This window comes from Motacilla alba, chromosome 1 (genome assembly GCF_015832195.1).
Source record: "Motacilla alba alba isolate MOTALB_02 chromosome 1, Motacilla_alba_V1.0_pri, whole genome shotgun sequence".
NCBI classification, from domain to species: Eukaryota; Metazoa; Chordata; class Aves; order Passeriformes; family Motacillidae; genus Motacilla; species Motacilla alba.
In genome coordinates this window covers 19,752,615-19,772,649 of record NC_052016.1, presented here as the reverse complement: position 1 = coordinate 19,772,649, position 20,035 = coordinate 19,752,615, and positions in this window count along the sequence as shown.

Here is a 20,035-nt window from a genome sequence, read left to right as displayed (position 1 = left end):
GCACGCAGTGTTGTGTTCCAGGTGCTTGTACCCCTGAGTCCCCCTCCAGGACCCGCCTTCCACCTGGAGCTGGACACTGCGGGGATGCCCCAGAGGAGCTTCTGTGTCGGTGTAGAGCTGCTGTGCGCTTGCATGAGGCAGCCGCCGGGGGAGGACGTGCTATGTTTCCTCCACCACCCAGAGGAGGAGCTGAGAAGGAAACAGGAGCCCAGCCTCCTGCACAGCCTCTGCACTGGCTCCTACCTAGATGTGGAGAAAACTGTCCGGTGGTTGTGTCACTTTGTCAGAGTAGCCTGGCTGCTTTTGCCTCAGTCCCGCCACTGGCATTTAATGTTGCAGCCCTCCAGCCGCTCCTGTAGATTTCAGCTAAGCAAAGACAAGGAAAGCCTCACGGCTGAGATGATCTTTGGAGTGTGGCAAGGAGACTCAGCCATCTTTTGTGGGCAGCCGGCTGTGGGCAGTAGGCATGGCAAGCACATCGTGGCTTGAGACTTATGCCGTGGCAGAGGCAAAATTCTTCAGGCACGTTTCCAGGCAGTCTCCCCTGGACAGCTGGCACTGCAAGTGCCTGCAGCTCCTCTCCGGCAGCCCAACGGGTGTAGGTTTTTCCAGCTACACCTTGAAGACCGTGGTGATGCACCTCCTGAGCACCGTGCCCCTGACTCAGTGGCGCAGGAAGGATTTAGGGCAGCGGCTGATGGATATCTTGAAGTATCTCCATTGCTCGCTGAAGACAAAAGGACTGCACCACTTTGTCATAGGCAACGAGAGGTTTCCTATGGAGATCCGTTTGCCCTCCGACTTGCGGCTGGCTGAACCCCTGAACCTCTTTCACCACCTGGCCAGCAGTCTGGATGCCCGCGTGAGGGCCATGCAGGAGAACATTCGCCTGCTGCGTGGGCTCAAAGAACTGCTGACCCACGGCCAGTGAAAGAGATGCTTGTGCCCAGGGCTGTGCTTGTGGGGCCTCTGGAGAGAGCCTGTACATATTAACCCCCCATAGTTAGTACCATTATTGTACACATTTATACTCTCTACTTAGTGCATTTACTATAGATATGGAAACCCTTTAGTTAGTGTATTTACTAAAGATATTAAGACCCTTTAGTTAGTGCATTTTCTATATGTATTTAGACCCTCCAGTTAGTGCATTTAGCAATCCTGAGCCTTCCTTGCTGTTCTTTCAATAAACGGCACCATTCTAGTATCTTGATTGTGCAAGGTCTTCTTGAAGTCAAGCAGACATGTAGAATTCCTGAATTGCAAGAGTTGTGCATTTATGAGTGGCTGGGAACAGGGACTGTTGTAAATACCATCTTTTTTTAACAAAGGCATGTAATTCTCACTATACAATGCGCTGCTCAATGGTCTCCCTGGTGTGGCAGCCAATGAAGACCACAGTGGCTACAAAGATGATTTTTGTCCTGTGTTCCCCTTGCTGTCTCTATCCATGCTGGCCATTTCACCTGGCCTCTGAAAGTCCCTGGCAGCTCTGGGTGGGCAGGGAGCAAGCAAGAGGCACTGCTGCTGTGCCTGCTTGTGTTCATTGGGGAGACAATGAAGATTCTGCTCGTCCCAGACGCTCTCCAGGGCTTTGGCACAGCAGAAATGTACTTGTTGCGCATGCAGAACACTGGGCTCTGCTAGAGACGGGAGTTCCGCACAGGACATCAGCCCCCACAGCAACGCAGCACTCCTGGGCAATATCTCTTTGCAATTGAGGTCCTCTTGCAGTGGCCCAGCTGGAACAGAGATCCTGCCATGGAGAAGCCCCATGCCATCACCAGGATATTCACCACTACACACACAGGGCTGTCACTGACGTTCCAAGAGCACCCCCACAAGCACAGAAGTCAGCACCAAGGGAACCAGCTGCATCTCACAGCACGAGATTTCCAGGAGCAAGACAATCATGCGTCATGAAGGCCAATTTCATATGTGAAAAAGTTTTGGTGGGCTTCTGCCTGTTTGGTGCAGGGAAGCCCTGGGGCTCGTGCATGACCCGTGCATCTGCTCATGTTCTGTGTCAGGTCTTTGTTTGCTTGGGACCATTCTGAGTCCCAGAGCTGAGGCAGAGAGGGAGGGCAGGGCGGGCCTGGCTGGGATGCACTCTTGCACCTGTGACATCACAGCGGTAGTGTCACAATGGGGGCCGCTGGAAACAGCAGCAGCAGGCAACGCTGCCCCAGTGCAGCCTCGGCGAGCGGCGAGTGTGCACGCAGACAGGCGGCTGTGCTGATCGCTGACCGAGGCCCACGGCAGAAAGGAGAGTTCCCGAGGATCCGCTTCTCACAGGGCGTTCAGAGGCCAGTCCCTGGTGGGAGTGCCTTTGGCAGGGCACGCTGCTGCCGCTGCTGCTGAGACAGCAGCACAGGCCGCGCAGCCTGCCAGCTGCCTGGGCCCTCTGTCCTGCCTTCAGTTCCTCGGGGGCTCCTGTCCCTACTTCCCTTAGTACTGCCTCCCTCTCTCCCCCCTTGCCAACCCCACTTAAGCCCTTTCTCAAATACTGAGGCCATGGCTGCCACTTCTTTCCTCCTCCTTCTGGTGCAAGGCCTCCTCCAGTACCCGCAGCCAGCCGGCGATGGGCTGGACGAGGCCGCGCTGGAGCTCATGCAGCAGCGTGCTGCGTATCTCAACCAGCAGATGACTCGGCTGCTGCAGGAGCTGGAGCAGAGGAGCCCGGAGCAGAGCGGTGGCGCCCGGAGAGCCCTGCTCGGGTGGCAGTTCTGGGCTGTTCTTGGAATCCTTGTCCTCCTCTTGGTGCTGTGCTTTGCACTCCAGAAAGTTAGATGCAATCCAGAGAAGAGTGGCAAGAAGGAGAGCTCCTGCAGCCACTTGGTGGAGGAGGAAGTAGGAAACAACCTTGTGGCAAAGAAAGAAATAGATAGCAACAATGGTAAACGAGGAAGAAGACAACAAGGTAGGAAACAAAGAAGACCAAGACCACAATGTTAGACATAACCTTGGAAGCCTTTTTGAGGAGCTGGTCCGGTTGCCTGTTGAGGACCTGGACAGTGGTTGCTCAACGATCATTGACCTGATGGGCAAACTCACGGAGATCTTCGGACAAGGCTTATCAGACGGTTTCTACCCGGTGCCACAGGAAGCCCTCGCAGTGGGCAGCGCCTTTGAAGGCCGGAGGCCCCACGCACGCAGTGTTGTGTTCCAGGTGCTTGTACCCCTGAGTCCCCCTCCAGGACCCGCCTTCCACCTGGAGCTGGACACTGCGGGGATGCCCCAGAGGAGCTTCTGTGTCGGTGTAGAGCTGCTGTGCGCTTGCATGAGGCAGCCGCCGGGGGAGGACGTGCTATGTTTCCTCCACCACCCAGAGGAGGAGCTGAGAAGGAAACAGGAGCCCAGCCTCCTGCACAGCCTCTGCACTGGCTCCTACCTAGATGTGGAGAAAACTGTCCGGTGGTTGTGTCACTTTGTCAGAGTAGCCTGGCTGCTTTTGCCTCAGTCCCGCCACTGGCATTTAATGTTGCAGCCCTCCAGCCGCTCCTGTAGATTTCAGCTAAGCAAAGACAAGGAAAGCCTCACGGCTGAGATGATCTTTGGAGTGTGGCAAGGAGACTCAGCCATCTTTTGTGGGCAGCCGGCTGTGGGCAGTAGGCATGGCAAGCACATCGTGGCTTGAGACTTATGCCGTGGCAGAGGCAAAATTCTTCAGGCACGTTTCCAGGCAGTCTCCCCTGGACAGCTGGCACTGCAAGTGCCTGCAGCTCCTCTCCGGCAGCCCAACGGGTGTAGGTTTTTCCAGCTACACCTTGAAGACCGTGGTGATGCACCTCCTGAGCACCGTGCCCCTGACTCAGTGGCGCAGGAAGGATTTAGGGCAGCGGCTGATGGATATCTTGAAGTATCTCCATTGCTCGCTGAAGACAAAAGGACTGCACCACTTTGTCATAGGCAACGAGAGGTTTCCTATGGAGATCCGTTTGCCCTCCGACTTGCGGCTGGCTGAACCCCTGAACCTCTTTCACCACCTGGCCAGCAGTCTGGATGCCCGTGTGAGGGCCATGCAGGAGAACATTCGCCTGCTGCGTGGGCTCAAAGAACTGCTGACCCACGGCCAGTGAAAGAGATGCTTGTGCCCAGGGCTGTGCTTGTGGGGCCTCTGGAGAGAGCCTGTACATATTAACCCCCCATAGTTAGTACCATTATTGTACACATTTATACTCTCTACTTAGTGCATTTACTATAGATATGGAAACCCTTTAGTTAGTGTATTTACTAAAGATATTAAGACCCTTTAGTTAGTGCATTTTCTATATGTATTTAGACCCTCCAGTTAGTGCATTTAACAATCCTGAGCCTTCCTTGCTGTTCTTTCAATAAACGGCACCATTCTAGTATCTTGATTGTGCAAGGTCTTCCTGAAGTCAAGCAGACATGTAGAATTCCTGAATTGCAAGAGTTGTGCATTTATGAGTGGCTGGGAACAGGGACTGTTGTAAATACCATCTTTTTTTAACAAAGGCATGTAATTCTCACTATACAATGCGCTGCTCAATGGTCTCCCTGGTGTGGCAGCCAATGAAGACCACAGTGGCTACAAAGATGATTTTTGTCCTGTGTTCCCCTTGCTGTCTCTATCCATGCTGGCCATTTCACCTGGCCTCTGAAAGTCCCTGGCAGCTCTGGGTGGGCAGGGAGCAAGCAAGAGGCACTGCTGCTGTGCCTGCTTGTGTTCATTGGGGAGACAATGAAGATTCTGCTCGTCCCAGATGCTCTCCAGGGCTTTGGCACAGCAGAAATGTACTTGTTGCGCATGCAGAACACTGGGCTCTGCTAGAGACGGGAGTTCCGCACAGGACATCAGCCCCCACAGCAACGCAGCACTCCTGGGCAATATCTCTTTGCAATTGAGGTCCTCTTGCAGTGGCCCAGCTGGAACAGAGATCCTGCCATGGAGAAGCCCCATGCCATCACCAGGATATTCACCACTACACACACAGGGCTGTCACTGACGTTCCAAGAGCACCCCCACAAGCACAGAAGTCAGCACCAAGGGAACCAGCTGCATCTCACAGCACGAGATTTCCAGGAGCAAGACAATCATGCGTCATGAAGGCCAATTTCATATGTGAAAAAGTTTTGGTGGGCTTCTGCCTGTTTGGTGCAGGGAAGCCCTGGGGCTCGTGCATGACCCGTGCATCTGCTCATGTTCTGTGTCAGGTCTTTGTTTGCTTGGGACCATTCTGAGTCCCAGAGCTGAGGCAGAGAGGGAGGGCAGGGCGGGCCTGGCTGGGATGCACTCTTGCACCTGTGACATCACAGCGGTAGTGTCACAATGGGGGCCGCTGGAAACAGCAGCAGCAGGCAACGCTGCCCCAGTGCAGCCTCGGCGAGCGGCGAGTGTGCACGCAGACAGGCGGCTGTGCTGATCGCTGACCGAGGCCCACGGCAGAAAGGAGAGTTCCCGAGGATCCGCTTCTCACAGGGCGTTCAGAGGCCAGTCCCTGGTGGGAGTGCCTTTGGCAGGGCACGCTGCTGCCGCTGCTGCTGAGACAGCAGCACAGGCCGCGCAGCCTGCCAGCTGCCTGGGCCCTCTGTCCTGCCTTCAGTTCCTCGGGGGCTCCTGTCCCTACTTCCCTTAGTACTGCCTCCCTCTCTCCCCCCTTGCCAACCCCACTTAAGCCCTTTCTCAAATACTGAGGCCATGGCTGCCACTTCTTTCCTCCTCCTTCTGGTGCAAGGCCTCCTCCAGTACCCGCAGCCAGCCGGCGATGGGCTGGACGAGGCCGCGCTGGAGCTCATGCAGCAGCGTGCTGAGTATCTCAACCAGCAGATGACTCGGCTGCTGCAGGAGCTGGAGCAGAGGAGCCCGGAGCAGAGCGGTGGCGCCTGGAGAGCCCTGCTCGGGTGGCAGTTCTGGGCTGTTCTTGGAATCCTTGTCCTCCTCTTGGTGCTGTGCTTTGCACTCCAGAAAGTTAGATGCAATCCAGAGAAGAGTGGCAAGAAGGAGAGCTCCTGCAGCCACTTGGTGGAGGAGGAAGTAGGAAACAACCTTGTGGCAAAGAAAGAAATAGATAGCAACAATGGTAAACGAGGAAGAAGACAACAAGGTAGGAAACAAAGAAGACCAAGACCACAATGTTAGACATAACCTTGGAAGCCTTTTTGAGGAGCTGGTCCGGTTGCCTGTTGAGGACCTGGACAGTGGTTGCTCAACGATCATTGACCTGATGGGCAAACTCACGGAGATCTTCGGACAAGGCTTATCAGACGGTTTCTACCCGGTGCCACAGGAAGCCCTCGCAGTGGGCAGCGCCTTTGAAGGCCGGAGGCCCCACGCACGCAGTGTTGTGTTCCAGGTGCTTGTACCCCTGAGTCCCCCTCCAGGACCCGCCTTCCACCTGGAGCTGGACACTGCGGGGATGCCCCAGAGGAGCTTCTGTGTCGGTGTAGAGCTGCTGTGCGCTTGCATGAGGCAGCCGCCGGGGGAGGACGTGCTATGTTTCCTCCACCACCCAGAGGAGGAGCTGAGAAGGAAACAGGAGCCCAGCCTCCTGCACAGCCTCTGCACTGGCTCCTACCTAGATGTGGAGAAAACTGTCCGGTGGTTGTGTCACTTTGTCAGAGTAGCCGGGCTGCTTTTGCCTCAGTCCCGCCACTGGCATTTAATGTTGCAGCCCTCCAGCCGCTCCTGTAGATTTCAGCTAAGCAAAGACAAGGAAAGCCTCACGGCTGAGATGATCTTTGGAGTGTGGCAAGGAGACTCAGCCATCTTTTGTGGGCAGCCGGCTGTGGGCAGTAGGCATGGCAAGCACATCGTGGCTTGAGACTTATGCTGTGGCAGAGGCAAAATTCTTCAGGCACGTTTCCAGGCAGTCTCCCCTGGACAGCTGGCACTGCAAGTGCCTGCAGCTCCTCTCCGGCAGCCCAACGGGTGTAGGTTTTTCCAGCTACACCTTGAAGACCGTGGTGATGCACCTCCTGAGCACCGTGCCCCTGACTCAGTGGCGCAGGAAGGATTTAGGGCAGCGGCTGATGGATATCTTGAAGTATCTCCATTGCTCGCTGAAGACAAAAGGACTGCACCACTTTGTCATAGGCAACGAGAGGTTTCCTATGGAGATCCGTTTGCCCTCCGACTTGCGGCTGGCTGAACCCCTGAACCTCTTTCACCACCTGGCCAGCAGTCTGGATGCCCGCGTGAGGGCCATGCAGGAGAACATTCGCCTGCTGCGTGGGCTCAAAGAACTGCTGACCCACGGCCAGTGAAAGAGATGCTTGTGCCCAGGGCTGTGCTTGTGGGGCCTCTGGAGAGAGCCTGTACATATTAACCCCCCATAGTTAGTACCATTATTGTACACATTTATACTCTCTACTTAGTGCATTTACTATAGATATGGAAACCCTTTAGTTAGTGTATTTACTAAAGATATTAAGACCCTTTAGTTAGTGCATTTTCTATATGTATTTAGACCCTCCAGTTAGTGCATTTAGCAATCCTGAGCCTTCCTTGCTGTTCTTTCAATAAACGGCACCATTCTAGTATCTTGATTGTGCAAGGTCTTCCTGAAGTCAAGCAGACATGTAGAATTCCTGAATTGCAAGAGTTGTGCATTTATGAGTGGCTGGGAACAGGGACTGTTGTAAATACCATCTTTTTTTAACAAAGGCATGTAATTCTCACTATACAATGCGCTGCTCAATGGTCTCCCTGGTGTGGCAGCCAATGAAGACCACAGTGGCTACAAAGATGATTTTTGTCCTGTGTTCCCCTTGCTGTCTCTATCCATGCTGGCCATTTCACCTGGCCTCTGAAAGTCCCTGGCAGCTCTGGGTGGGCAGGGAGCAAGCAAGAGGCACTGCTGCTGTGCCTGCTTGTGTTCATTGGGGAGACAATGAAGATTCTGCTCGTCCCAGATGCTCTCCAGGGCTTTGGCACAGCAGAAATGTACTTGTTGCGCATGCAGAACACTGGGCTCTGCTAGAGACGGGAGTTCCGCACAGGACATCAGCCCCCACAGCAACGCAGCACTCCTGGGCAATATCTCTTTGCAATTGAGGTCCTCTTGCAGTGGCCCAGCTGGAACAGAGATCCTGCCATGGAGAAGCCCCATGCCATCACCAGGATATTCACCACTACACACACAGGGCTGTCACTGACGTTCCAAGAGCACCCCCACAAGCACAGAAGTCAGCACCAAGGGAACCAGCTGCATCTCACAGCACGAGATTTCCAGGAGCAAGACAATCATGCGTCATGAAGGCCAATTTCATATGTGAAAAAGTTTTGGTGGGCTTCTGCCTGTTTGGTGCAGGGAAGCCCTGGGGCTCGTGCATGACCCGTGCATCTGCTCATGTTCTGTGTCAGGTCTTTGTTTGCTTGGGACCATTCTGAGTCCCAGAGCTGAGGCAGAGAGGGAGGGCAGGGCGGGCCTGGCTGGGATGCACTCTTGCACCTGTGACATCACAGCGGTAGTGTCACAATGGGGGCCGCTGGAAACAGCAGCAGCAGGCAACGCTGCCCCAGTGCAGCCTCGGCGAGCGGCGAGTGTGCACGCAGACAGGCGGCTGTGCTGATCGCTGACCGAGGCCCACGGCAGAAAGGAGAGTTCCCGAGGATCCGCTTCTCACAGGGCGTTCAGAGGCCAGTCCCTGGTGGGAGTGCCTTTGGCAGGGCACGCTGCTGCCGCTGCTGCTGAGACAGCAGCACAGGCCGCGCAGCCTGCCAGCTGCCTGGGCCCTCTGTCCTGCCTTCAGTTCCTCGGGGGCTCCTGTCCCTACTTCCCTTAGTACTGCCTCCCTCTCTCCCCCCTTGCCAACCCCACTTAAGCCCTTTCTCAAATACTGAGGCCATGGCTGCCACTTCTTTCCTCCTCCTTCTGGTGCAAGGCCTCCTCCAGTACCCGCAGCCAGCCGGCGATGGGCTGGACGAGGCCGCGCTGGAGCTCATGCAGCAGCGTGCTGAGTATCTCAACCAGCAGATGACTCGGCTGCTGCAGGAGCTGGAGCAGAGGAGCCCGGAGCAGAGCGGTGGCGCCTGGAGAGCCCTGCTCGGGTGGCAGTTCTGGGCTGTTCTTGGAATCCTTGTCCTCCTCTTGGTGCTGTGCTTTGCACTCCAGAAAGTTAGATGCAATCCAGAGAAGAGTGGCAAGAAGGAGAGCTCCTGCAGCCACTTGGTGGAGGAGGAAGTAGGAAACAACCTTGTGGCAAAGAAAGAAATAGATAGCAACAATGGTAAACGAGGAAGAAGACAACAAGGTAGGAAACAAAGAAGACCAAGACCACAATGTTAGACATAACCTTGGAAGCCTTTTTGAGGAGCTGGTCCGGTTGCCTGTTGAGGACCTGGACAGTGGTTGCTCAACGATCATTGACCTGATGGGCAAACTCACGGAGATCTTCGGACAAGGCTTATCAGACGGTTTCTACCCGGTGCCACAGGAAGCCCTCGCAGTGGGCAGCGCCTTTGAAGGCCGGAGGCCCCACGCACGCAGTGTTGTGTTCCAGGTGCTTGTACCCCTGAGTCCCCCTCCAGGACCCGCCTTCCACCTGGAGCTGGACACTGCGGGGATGCCCCAGAGGAGCTTCTGTGTCGGTGTAGAGCTGCTGTGCGCTTGCATGAGGCAGCCGCCGGGGGAGGACGTGCTATGTTTCCTCCACCACCCAGAGGAGGAGCTGAGAAGGAAACAGGAGCCCAGCCTCCTGCACAGCCTCTGCACTGGCTCCTACCTAGATGTGGAGAAAACTGTCCGGTGGTTGTGTCACTTTGTCAGAGTAGCCGGGCTGCTTTTGCCTCAGTCCCGCCACTGGCATTTAATGTTGCAGCCCTCCAGCCGCTCCTGTAGATTTCAGCTAAGCAAAGACAAGGAAAGCCTCACGGCTGAGATGATCTTTGGAGTGTGGCAAGGAGACTCAGCCATCTTTTGTGGGCAGCCGGCTGTGGGCAGTAGGCATGGCAAGCACATCGTGGCTTGAGACTTATGCCGTGGCAGAGGCAAAATTCTTCAGGCACGTTTCCAGGCAGTCTCCCCTGGACAGCTGGCACTGCAAGTGCCTGCAGCTCCTCTCCGGCAGCCCAACGGGTGTAGGTTTTTCCAGCTACACCTTGAAGACCGTGGTGATGCACCTCCTGAGCACCGTGCCCCTGACTCAGTGGCGCAGGAAGGATTTAGGGCAGCGGCTGATGGATATCTTGAAGTATCTCCATTGCTCGCTGAAGACAAAAGGACTGCACCACTTTGTCATAGGCAACGAGAGGTTTCCTATGGAGATCCGTTTGCCCTCCGACTTGCGGCTGGCTGAACCCCTGAACCTCTTTCACCACCTGGCCAGCAGTCTGGATGCCCGCGTGAGGGCCATGCAGGAGAACATTCGCCTGCTGCGTGGGCTCAAAGAACTGCTGACCCACGGCCAGTGAAAGAGATGCTTGTGCCCAGGGCTGTGCTTGTGGGGCCTCTGGAGAGAGCCTGTACATATTAACCCCCCATAGTTAGTACCATTATTGTACACATTTATACTCTCTACTTAGTGCATTTACTATAGATATGGAAACCCTTTAGTTAGTGTATTTACTAAAGATATTAAGACCCTTTAGTTAGTGCATTTTCTATATGTATTTAGACCCTCCAGTTAGTGCATTTAGCAATCCTGAGCCTTCCTTGCTGTTCTTTCAATAAACGGCACCATTCTAGTATCTTGATTGTGCAAGGTCTTCTTGAAGTCAAGCAGACATGTAGAATTCCTGAATTGCAAGAGTTGTGCATTTATGAGTGGCTGGGAACAGGGACTGTTGTAAATACCATCTTTTTTTAACAAAGGCATGTAATTCTCACTATACAATGCGCTGCTCAATGGTCTCCCTGGTGTGGCAGCCAATGAAGACCACAGTGGCTACAAAGATGATTTTTGTCCTGTGTTCCCCTTGCTGTCTCTATCCATGCTGGCCATTTCACCTGGCCTCTGAAAGTCCCTGGCAGCTCTGGGTGGGCAGGGAGCAAGCAAGAGGCACTGCTGCTGTGCCTGCTTGTGTTCATTGGGGAGACAATGAAGATTCTGCTCGTCCCAGACGCTCTCCAGGGCTTTGGCACAGCAGAAATGTACTTGTTGCGCATGCAGTACACTGTGTTTGGTTGGCAGTGGGAGTAATCCACTGGAAGTCAGCCCCTTCATCTGCTCATCACCCCTGGGCAATATCTCTTTGCAATTGAGATCCTCTTGCAGTGGCCCAGCTGGAACAGAGATCTTGCCATGGAGAAGCCCCATGCCACCACCAGAATATTCACTGCTATGCACCCCGTGGTCTCACAATGACTTTAAATCCTGGTATGTAAAGTGCAATAATTTCTAAAATTAACTTTTAAAATCCAGTGTTTTCTTTCAAGACTGTCATTCGAAAAACACCAACATATATGGGCAGTGATTTTATGGACAGAAATGTCTCTATTTTAAATTACACTTTTCATTAGCTACAGTTCAATCCATGATTATTATTCACACAGATATATTTAGGAGTTGTTGTTCTAGATATACATTTGAAAAAAATCCTTTGTACAACTCCAATCTGTCAAAGAGGACAATTGCAACAGCAGGTTTTCAATAATTCATTAAAAAGATCTGGAGGATTAGCTGGTAGTTAAAAGATGTTGCCTTTGTGGATAGCATCCTGTTTTAAGGCATGGATTCTGTCCATCTTTTTCAGAAAGAAAATGCTTAAAACAGTCATTATGCCTAAGAAATGAATATTACCTGTTGAAATGCTTTCTTTGGATCAAATAACAATTATTTCTTGTACTGAGGTTGATGTCCATGATGGGATTTCTAGTCTGGAGGAATACAGAGTTCCTCAGGACACAAAAGCTAGTGAATTTGTATATTTTTTGTATGCAATCATGAGTTTTCTAGAGACCTTTCTCTTTGCTTATGCCTTATGTACGTTGCAACCATTTAATTTTTTTCCCTGCTATATCAGCAGGAAATATATTATACAGAAATGCTTTTCACTGTTCCATTTCGCAGTTTAGAAAAATAAGACATAAAGTCAATGCTTGGTTTTGAGACAGTCTAACTCCTCCAGTCTCTAGTTTTTAAAGAGTCAGAACACCAATGAAAGCTCATATCTCACAGCACCTTTTTGGGACGTTCAACTGAACTGAATCACTATTGATCAGCTCCTGTTACTAGATTTTGATTCCCATGCAAAAGTGACAAATTCCCTACAAAAAGCTGGATAATTTAATGTACTCACCTCACACTGCACTTATGTTTTCCATTAAAAACCATCAGGAACTAGCACATGTATTTAGGGAACAAGTTCTGTTTCTTTGTGCATGTGTGTTCCATAAAATAAATTTTTTCCGTACCATGAAATTGAACAACCTTATGTCCACTGCTGACAATGGAAAATAGCCATTGACTTCAACGTGCTTTGTATCAGGCCCTCTTACTTACTTCTAGCTGTTCCAAGCACACATTTCCCAGGGCCTAATGTGGGGTTAGTCACTTGAAATCATTCTGTACTTTAATAACACTTCATTATGGATGATAAAACTTCTTTCACAATAAAATATTTTAAATACTGCATTTGTTCAGGGAAACAACTCATGATTAATTCACTATGTGTATTTAAGAGCTGCACCCTTCTCTAAAGAAGGTTAATGGTGAATTTTCTGCAACTAATACCTTCAATTTAATTACCAAGTTAATTCTATGTAAGAACATCAATGGTTTATTTGGCAAAAAAATTGCATGAAACATTATGAAAAAGGTTCAAGAGTGTAAATCCATATAATGCCCTTTAAAGTTACTATTACCGCACATTTATGAGAGTATAACAAAAAGGAATTAGGTTTCTTAAAACCAGAGGAGGAATGCTGTTACCACAAGAAAAACAGTAGAATTCCCCAAGTTGAACATTCTCTTCTTGCTTCCTTATGTGTCTGAATCCACAATAAGCCTTTCTTTAGCCCACTTTTCATGTTTTTCTTTGTAAAATGTTAAAGAAAGTTCACACACAGGGAAAAAATCAAGCAACGTTTGACCTATACCATTTTAAATTAAAGTACTTTAATGCTTTACTACTATCCAGATTTCCAGAAAGAAAGTGGCTTTTATCTTATCTGCTGTTTTGTAAACATAAAACTCATCCAAACTACATTGATGTTGCTGTTGGTTTTCATACTTATTTTATCAGATTGAAATCCTAGGTTTCTTCCCCTTATCAGTCACTCATAATTTTTGTTTAAATTTCTGAAATTTTTGTCTTGAGAGATTGAAGATATAGCACTGTTTTTCTCCCACATCCCTTAGCTTTGCATCCATATTTCTGCTACTTTGTACCTACCAGCACTGCAGTCATTTAATTATCTGGTTTCAAAGCTCTCATATATTGTCTGTGGTTTGTTCAGATACATACGGATCTCAAGGGCAGAAAGGATCACAGTGAACATCCATCACAGTCTAGCACAGTCCATAGGACTGCTCTTCATCAGACTCTGCTTAAATTGAATGGTTATGCTTGAACTAGCCTGGGGCTTTTAGGATAAGCAAACAAACAGCTATATCAGTTTAAAAGTTACCCACACCAGGGAAGCCAAACCAACCTTCATTATATAGTTTCTGGCCTCTGGTTTTTAAAAACACTCTGCTTTCAGAATGATTTTTTCACTTCATCTATCATATTTCAATTCTCCAAAAGCTCATTATAAATAATATTACTAAAACAACTATAATGGAGTTTAAAAAGAAGGACTCTATTTTCTGTTAAACAAGACAGCCTGTGAGAGAAGGAGATAACTAGTTAAATGCCACTGATGAAAGATTTCATTTGTGATGACTACAGTTCTCTGTCCTACACCTGGGGGAATTCCAAAGTGATTAACTCCTTTTCATATTGCAAGGCAATGTGCTTCCTCCCCAGGCTATTCCCACTGTTTTCCCACGTGCAGCACATTCACTCAAGTTCCACTCACTTCTGGCACTGAGGCAACAGTCATTATTATTGAGAAAGTGTCACCCTTCTTCTAAAAGCAGTTCCTTCAGCAATTAGTCCTGTAGAAAGCAGAGTTGTGGCCATGCCAGATCAAGCCAAGCTATGGCAGATTTCTAGATAATGTCTCAACACTCATGCTGCTCATGTCCCTCATGTCATGTCCTGTCCTGCTCATCCTTGGCTCATGAAAAACAGACCTCCGGATTTCTGGAGAAGGTCTTCTCTCTTGTCAATACTTTCTCCAGAATATCCAGAGTAAGAAGTCTGAAACTTCAGTTACTTCACATAATACATCAAACTGGAATCCAACTTTTTTATCTCTAGATTCTTATAACTTTTTTTTGAGCAACTGCAAGTGTCTCTATTTTAGTACAGCAAAAAGAGAGGAAATTACATTTTCTCATTTTATGAGACACTGCAATCTTTAGTCAAAACAATTCAGATCACCACAGAAGCTAGATAAAGTGAATACATAGGCTCAAAATAAAGGTGAATCTATCACACTTAAAAAAAAAGGAAGTATTAAGAATTTACTCAGAGATAAAAAATTTAAAGAAAAATGAAGAAGTATTGTTAGGATTACTAGAATGAGTTGCAAATTTGAAATAAACTTTTGTTCTTTAATTATTTGGGCACAAGATTTCAGAGAGTTGAGGCTCATTTTCTTCCTGTCTTAGACTGAAGGCAGGTGAAGTTCAATAGTTATTTTAAGTAGAGTGCAGTCTAAAATTTTTAAAAAAGACAAGTGACAAGCCATGTTCTTTAACATCTGTTCATGCATATGGAATAAAAAGACTTATTCTTTTAAAATACCAAGGTTTTCTTCCTTCTTCTCCTACACCTCCATTTCCCCCAGCTCTCAACTTCTGGTGTCCTACTCTCTGTTCAGGGAGAGCTGATGGAAGCAGAATAACCAACAGCTTTGTTACTCTCTGTGGTGTGTTTAAATCCTTCTCTCAAGCTACAGCAATAGTTTATGATGTGTCTGACATGTCATCAGAATTGTAATGGTTGATTACCAGACACTGCAGAGACACAAAACTTAGAGGCAGCCTCTTTGCAACAGAGGAGTGGAGGCTCATCTGTAGATGAATGGGGGTGAGGATGATAAATGGCACAAAATTACTATTGTATTCTGACTAAAACAAGGCTGAATGCTTCATATCTGGCATGTAGCAAGTTGTTTTGTTTTTTTTTTCTTTTTTTTTTTTTTTTTTTAATGCTATTCAGCATTTATTTTGCTTGGCTGGGGCATTCCAACATTATAAATTCCCTTTATGTTTTAACCACTGCCCTCCTGGCAGGGACTTGAGCCAGCTGTTAATGGTTTTGTTGCTGGGGAAAAAAAATAAATTCAAAAAATTGTGTGTCCTTGACATGTCACTGGTATAAATAAATATTTTCAGAGAAGGATTGGAGCTTAGATGCCATATTTTTTACTTGACAGATTAGGACAACTGGGTTGAGAGTATCTGACAGCTAGATACAGTCTGATTTATAAGACTGAGTAGGGAAGCATGACAGACATATGTATTTATTAAAGATATGCTTACAAAATGTTCCAGTTTAATTTGACTACTCTGCCAGCTAAAGCCTCAGGAAGTGCAAGGATATTACTCTCTACATACCATCATTACGTTACGGTTTCAGTAGAAGTTAAAAATCAGAAAGAAATAGTTTTAGTAAATTGTATGTACATCCATTAATAGATATAAAACAAGTGTATCTTTTAGCAAAATAAATTACAAAAGCTGAATTATTCCACATAGTCAATGTAGAAAAAATGAATATGTATAATACATAAATATAAAGCACTGCACAGTATTATGACTATAATATTCAAGTATATATCAGCAGAAATACTGTCACGGCAACATACTAGCATAGAAATATTCTTTTTTAATTTATAAATTCAAACTGAATTGCACAAGATGCACAAGATGCTTTTTTTCCCCCTAGAAATGTATGATAAAAATGCAGACATTCTTCTACCACTGAAACAATAGTCTAGTGTGTTTTACTTCTGAAAGTCAGCTTTCTCAGCACTGTCACTGCAGCTCACCTCATATTTATCTATCAGTCAAGATTTCAGGGAACTCAGAAAATCTGTACTTTACATTTTTCCGGCTCCATAACAATTGCTTTTTTCAAACATTTTTTCAGCATTTCTCATTGATATACCAAATCTCCTAGGAGAGAAAGTAAACAAAATTAAACAGCCTATCTATTTGGCATTGACCCCTTCTTCCAGCATTTTTGGTAACATCAAATAAGTGAAATCAATACCCCTAATATTTCTACCTGCAGTGCTGGAGCTACAAGGAATCCACATGCCTTCCCTTTGGGACAGCAACATAACCACACTGGCATCAAGGAACCAACTGACATTGTAGTTTAGATGAATGTGAAATCAATGCACGTGTAAATCACACACCTAGAGAGAAAAACTTCCTCCTACTTTTAAAGAGTGAGGCAGAACTTAGGAGTTATGACTCATTCTTTAAGAAACCTTCATCAAGAAAGATGGTGACATTCCTACTTTCTTACTAAACTCCTACTAAGCCTTCAGGCCCTTCTTGAAGTATAAAATTTTCTTGGGGGAGTGGAAAGAAGCATCATGATTCAAGTTTTAAATTTTTAAGCAACAAAAGTGAAGAAGATAAGCTATTTCACAAAGCTTTAATGTTCTCTCTCCCTTGTCTTTCCTGTTAAAATTCAAATAATCAATCATTTTTTGGAACCTTAGCATGCTGGTATCTACAGGCAACATATTTCTAGTGCAAATCAGTACTGTAATAAGGCCAGTTTAATCTCCATGCAGATAAGTAAAGTACATAAAGTACATATACACAAACAATATTAGATGTGTCCAGAAATCTTGGTAAACTTAGCTTAGACCAGACCTTAGCACTGTTGAACAAATTTTACACTCTCTTTAAAAAAAAAAAAAAAAAAGGCAAAAAAACAAAAAAGCGGTATAGGGGGAGGGGTTTCAACCATTACAATCAATTAACTCTAGGTTAAAAGCCAAAGAACTAGCATTTTGAGAAGACTCTTCCAATTAAGATAAGTGGAAATCTTCCACTCCCAAATCTAGCATAACACTGCAAATGAGGCAAGAGGAGCAAGAGGGAAGGGAAGGAGGCAGGCCAATTGTCAAGACAAAATCCAAATAAATCACAAAGCCTCACTATTTTATGTAGTGAGATTGTTGAACAAATCAAAATAGTTGAATATAAATCAATATTAATAACTATTTAAAAAACATTAATCTAATTATATTATCTCCCAAGAAAAAGTGATAGCCTTGTTCTACTTTTCTGCAATCCAACTTTTTACATCTGCCTAAGTTTTCTCTTGGAGATGTGGCATTAAGTCTTGATTTACCCTGGGAAAATCCTTCACACTTTTGCTTCTCATCTTTCTTACTGACAGCCAAGTACTAAGTCTAAGCTTAAAGAACTGCTGTGCATTAATAGACCATAAATTAGTAACTTTGATAAACAAGGAGAGAAAGCATTGTACAAGAAACTGATACATCAAACAAAGAAAAAATGACAAGAAGTAAAGGAATGCAAAGACAACTTTTTTTTCTACAATCAATTTATTTTTTTCCCCAAAGGACAGCAGAAATTTGTGGGCTACAGTTAAAATTCATCTTTAATAAGTAGGATCACTCACCTACAGCAAGCTTTTGCTGAATTTTGAGTTCTTTAAAGAAAATAATAAATCTTTATATGCTGTTACATGCCTCAGATCTGGTGTGTTTACAGTGTATCAGGATAACTCAAATACATGTTACTATCCTAATAAAGATGATAATGTAGCTAAGACACATATATACCATGAGTAAAATTTGCCACTCCATTTGTGCAGTGTGAGAACAAAGAACAAAAAACCTCTGTCTAGTTTGCAGCTGTATACATCGAAAAAAGTGCAGATTTTCAGTGAAGTGATTACCACTCAGAGGTATTTCAGAAATAGAAAGGAAAACATTTAATTGACTGAAAAGACTTCCAAGTACATGGTTTATTTTTGCGAAGATTATTTCTTCATTGTAAGTGTCAATGATAATTTTCAATGCATTAAGAACTTTTACCTCAGCTGATGACAGTAAAGATCATAGCTACAAACTAAAAAGAAGGAAAAAAAATACAAATCTTAAAAGAAAATTAAATTAGTCTTTAGTCTGGAGTGCTAATCCAGGACCAGACAGCATTTCAATAGATTTCCTCAGCTTCAAATCCCCAAAATATTTAATAAGAACTTTTGAGATTTGTTAAAAAGGTACAGGCTACAACATGTAGTTAAGCCTTCTATTGAGCAACCAGCTTCCTCATTGAGTTCTCCCAATTTCCTTTTATTTCTTTTTCTGGGTTTGAATCTCAATAAAATATTGCTTTGTTTTTAGATAGAGGGAGAGAAGTCCCCGTGTCTGTCGCAGGTAAAAATTGATAGAAGAATCTGATCCCAGACCCAACCCATATATAGTGTTCTTGGACCTCACATCATCATCTCTTCAAATTTGGATGAAAACCACACAAATTAAAGTTTCAATGGAAATACATTTGCAAACTCAAGTAGAAAGCAGCTTGTGCCATTCTTTAATCGCTTCATAGTCTGTATGTTATTACTGCTGTTGAAATTGATGGCAAGAATACAACACCAAGTCTCTGCACATGATTAACTTTTTATTCTTCCTGTAACTTGCTATAAACCTCAAATGAACTCGCAGGTTGGCAAGAATATGTTAACAGCTAGATGCCAAACTGTAAGAGACATTTTTTCCAAACAGCATCACCTTCCTTGGAAGTGTTTCCCTTTCCCTCTTCTCTCCATTTTTTCCTCCATCTCCTGATAGCTATTATAGTTGGTTGCATATTTCATTTGTATTTGGGACTTAAATCCTTCAAAAAGTCTTGATCCTAGACATAAAACACTCCATGAGGATATTTTTTCCTCCTTTCAGCTCCAGCCTTGCTTTTTTTTCCTGAGAAATGCTGCAAAAAAAGACACCAATTATTCCAACTTGCCTGAAAGCAAAGGGCCAGACTGGGCTCACTCATCCATTTTCCATAGATCCCAGAAGAGGAATTGATCTTGCAGCATAACTGTAAAACTTCAGCCGTTGCTTTCTTTAGCGTATTTAGGAAGTGATGCCAGATATTCAGTGCCCAACAAATCAGCTTGGTTGCTGCACGGTCCTGCATGAACCACTTCAGCTCTCAGGCTCAAAAGTCACTCGTGTCAGCCAGACCAGGATCCCTCTTCAGATTTTGTGAACATACTTAATGGAAGGTCCAAAGGTCATTGCAAAAAAACCTTATTTTGCAGAAAGACCAAAAGACTTAAAATACCTGCAAGGGATTGGCTTGGTACAGGACTCAGAGATGAAAGGTCGACAGGATTTCCCACAAAATTTCTTTGGAAAAAGGAACAAGGTTTGGTCAAATCAACTCCTTTTAAACATGCCTTCACTTGTTGAAAATTGTAGAATCACAGAAGGACTTGGGTTGGAAAGGACTCAAAGATCATCTAATTCCCAACCTCCAGATGAGGACAGGGCTACCTTCCACTACTCCATGTTGCTCAGAGCCCCATCCTGTCCAGGAAGACTTCTAGGGATGGAGCATCCACAGTTTCTCTGGACAACCTGTACCAGGGCCTCATCACACCTCCTAATATCTAATCCAAACCTCCCCTGTGCCAGTCTGAGGCCATTCCCCCTTGTCCCATCACTCCATGTCCTTGTAAATAGTCTCTTTCTGTCTTTTTTGTGGGCCCTTTCAGGTACTGGAAGGCTGAAATCAGGTCATCCAGAAGACTTCTCTGTTCCGAGCTGAATAATCTGAAATCTCTCAGCCGTTCCTTATAGGAGAGCTTATCCATTCCTCTGATCATCTTAATGGCCTCAGTCCAAGGGGTCCCTGTCCTTCCTGTATTGGGGACTCCAGGGCTGGATTCAGCAATCCAGGTGGGGCTCTCATTCCCATTACATCCAGTAGGTGAAAAATGAATGCCCTTGCATGTCAGTGATGTGGAATCTCAATTGCATACTGAAGAAGCTAGACATTTCAATTCTATGCTGAT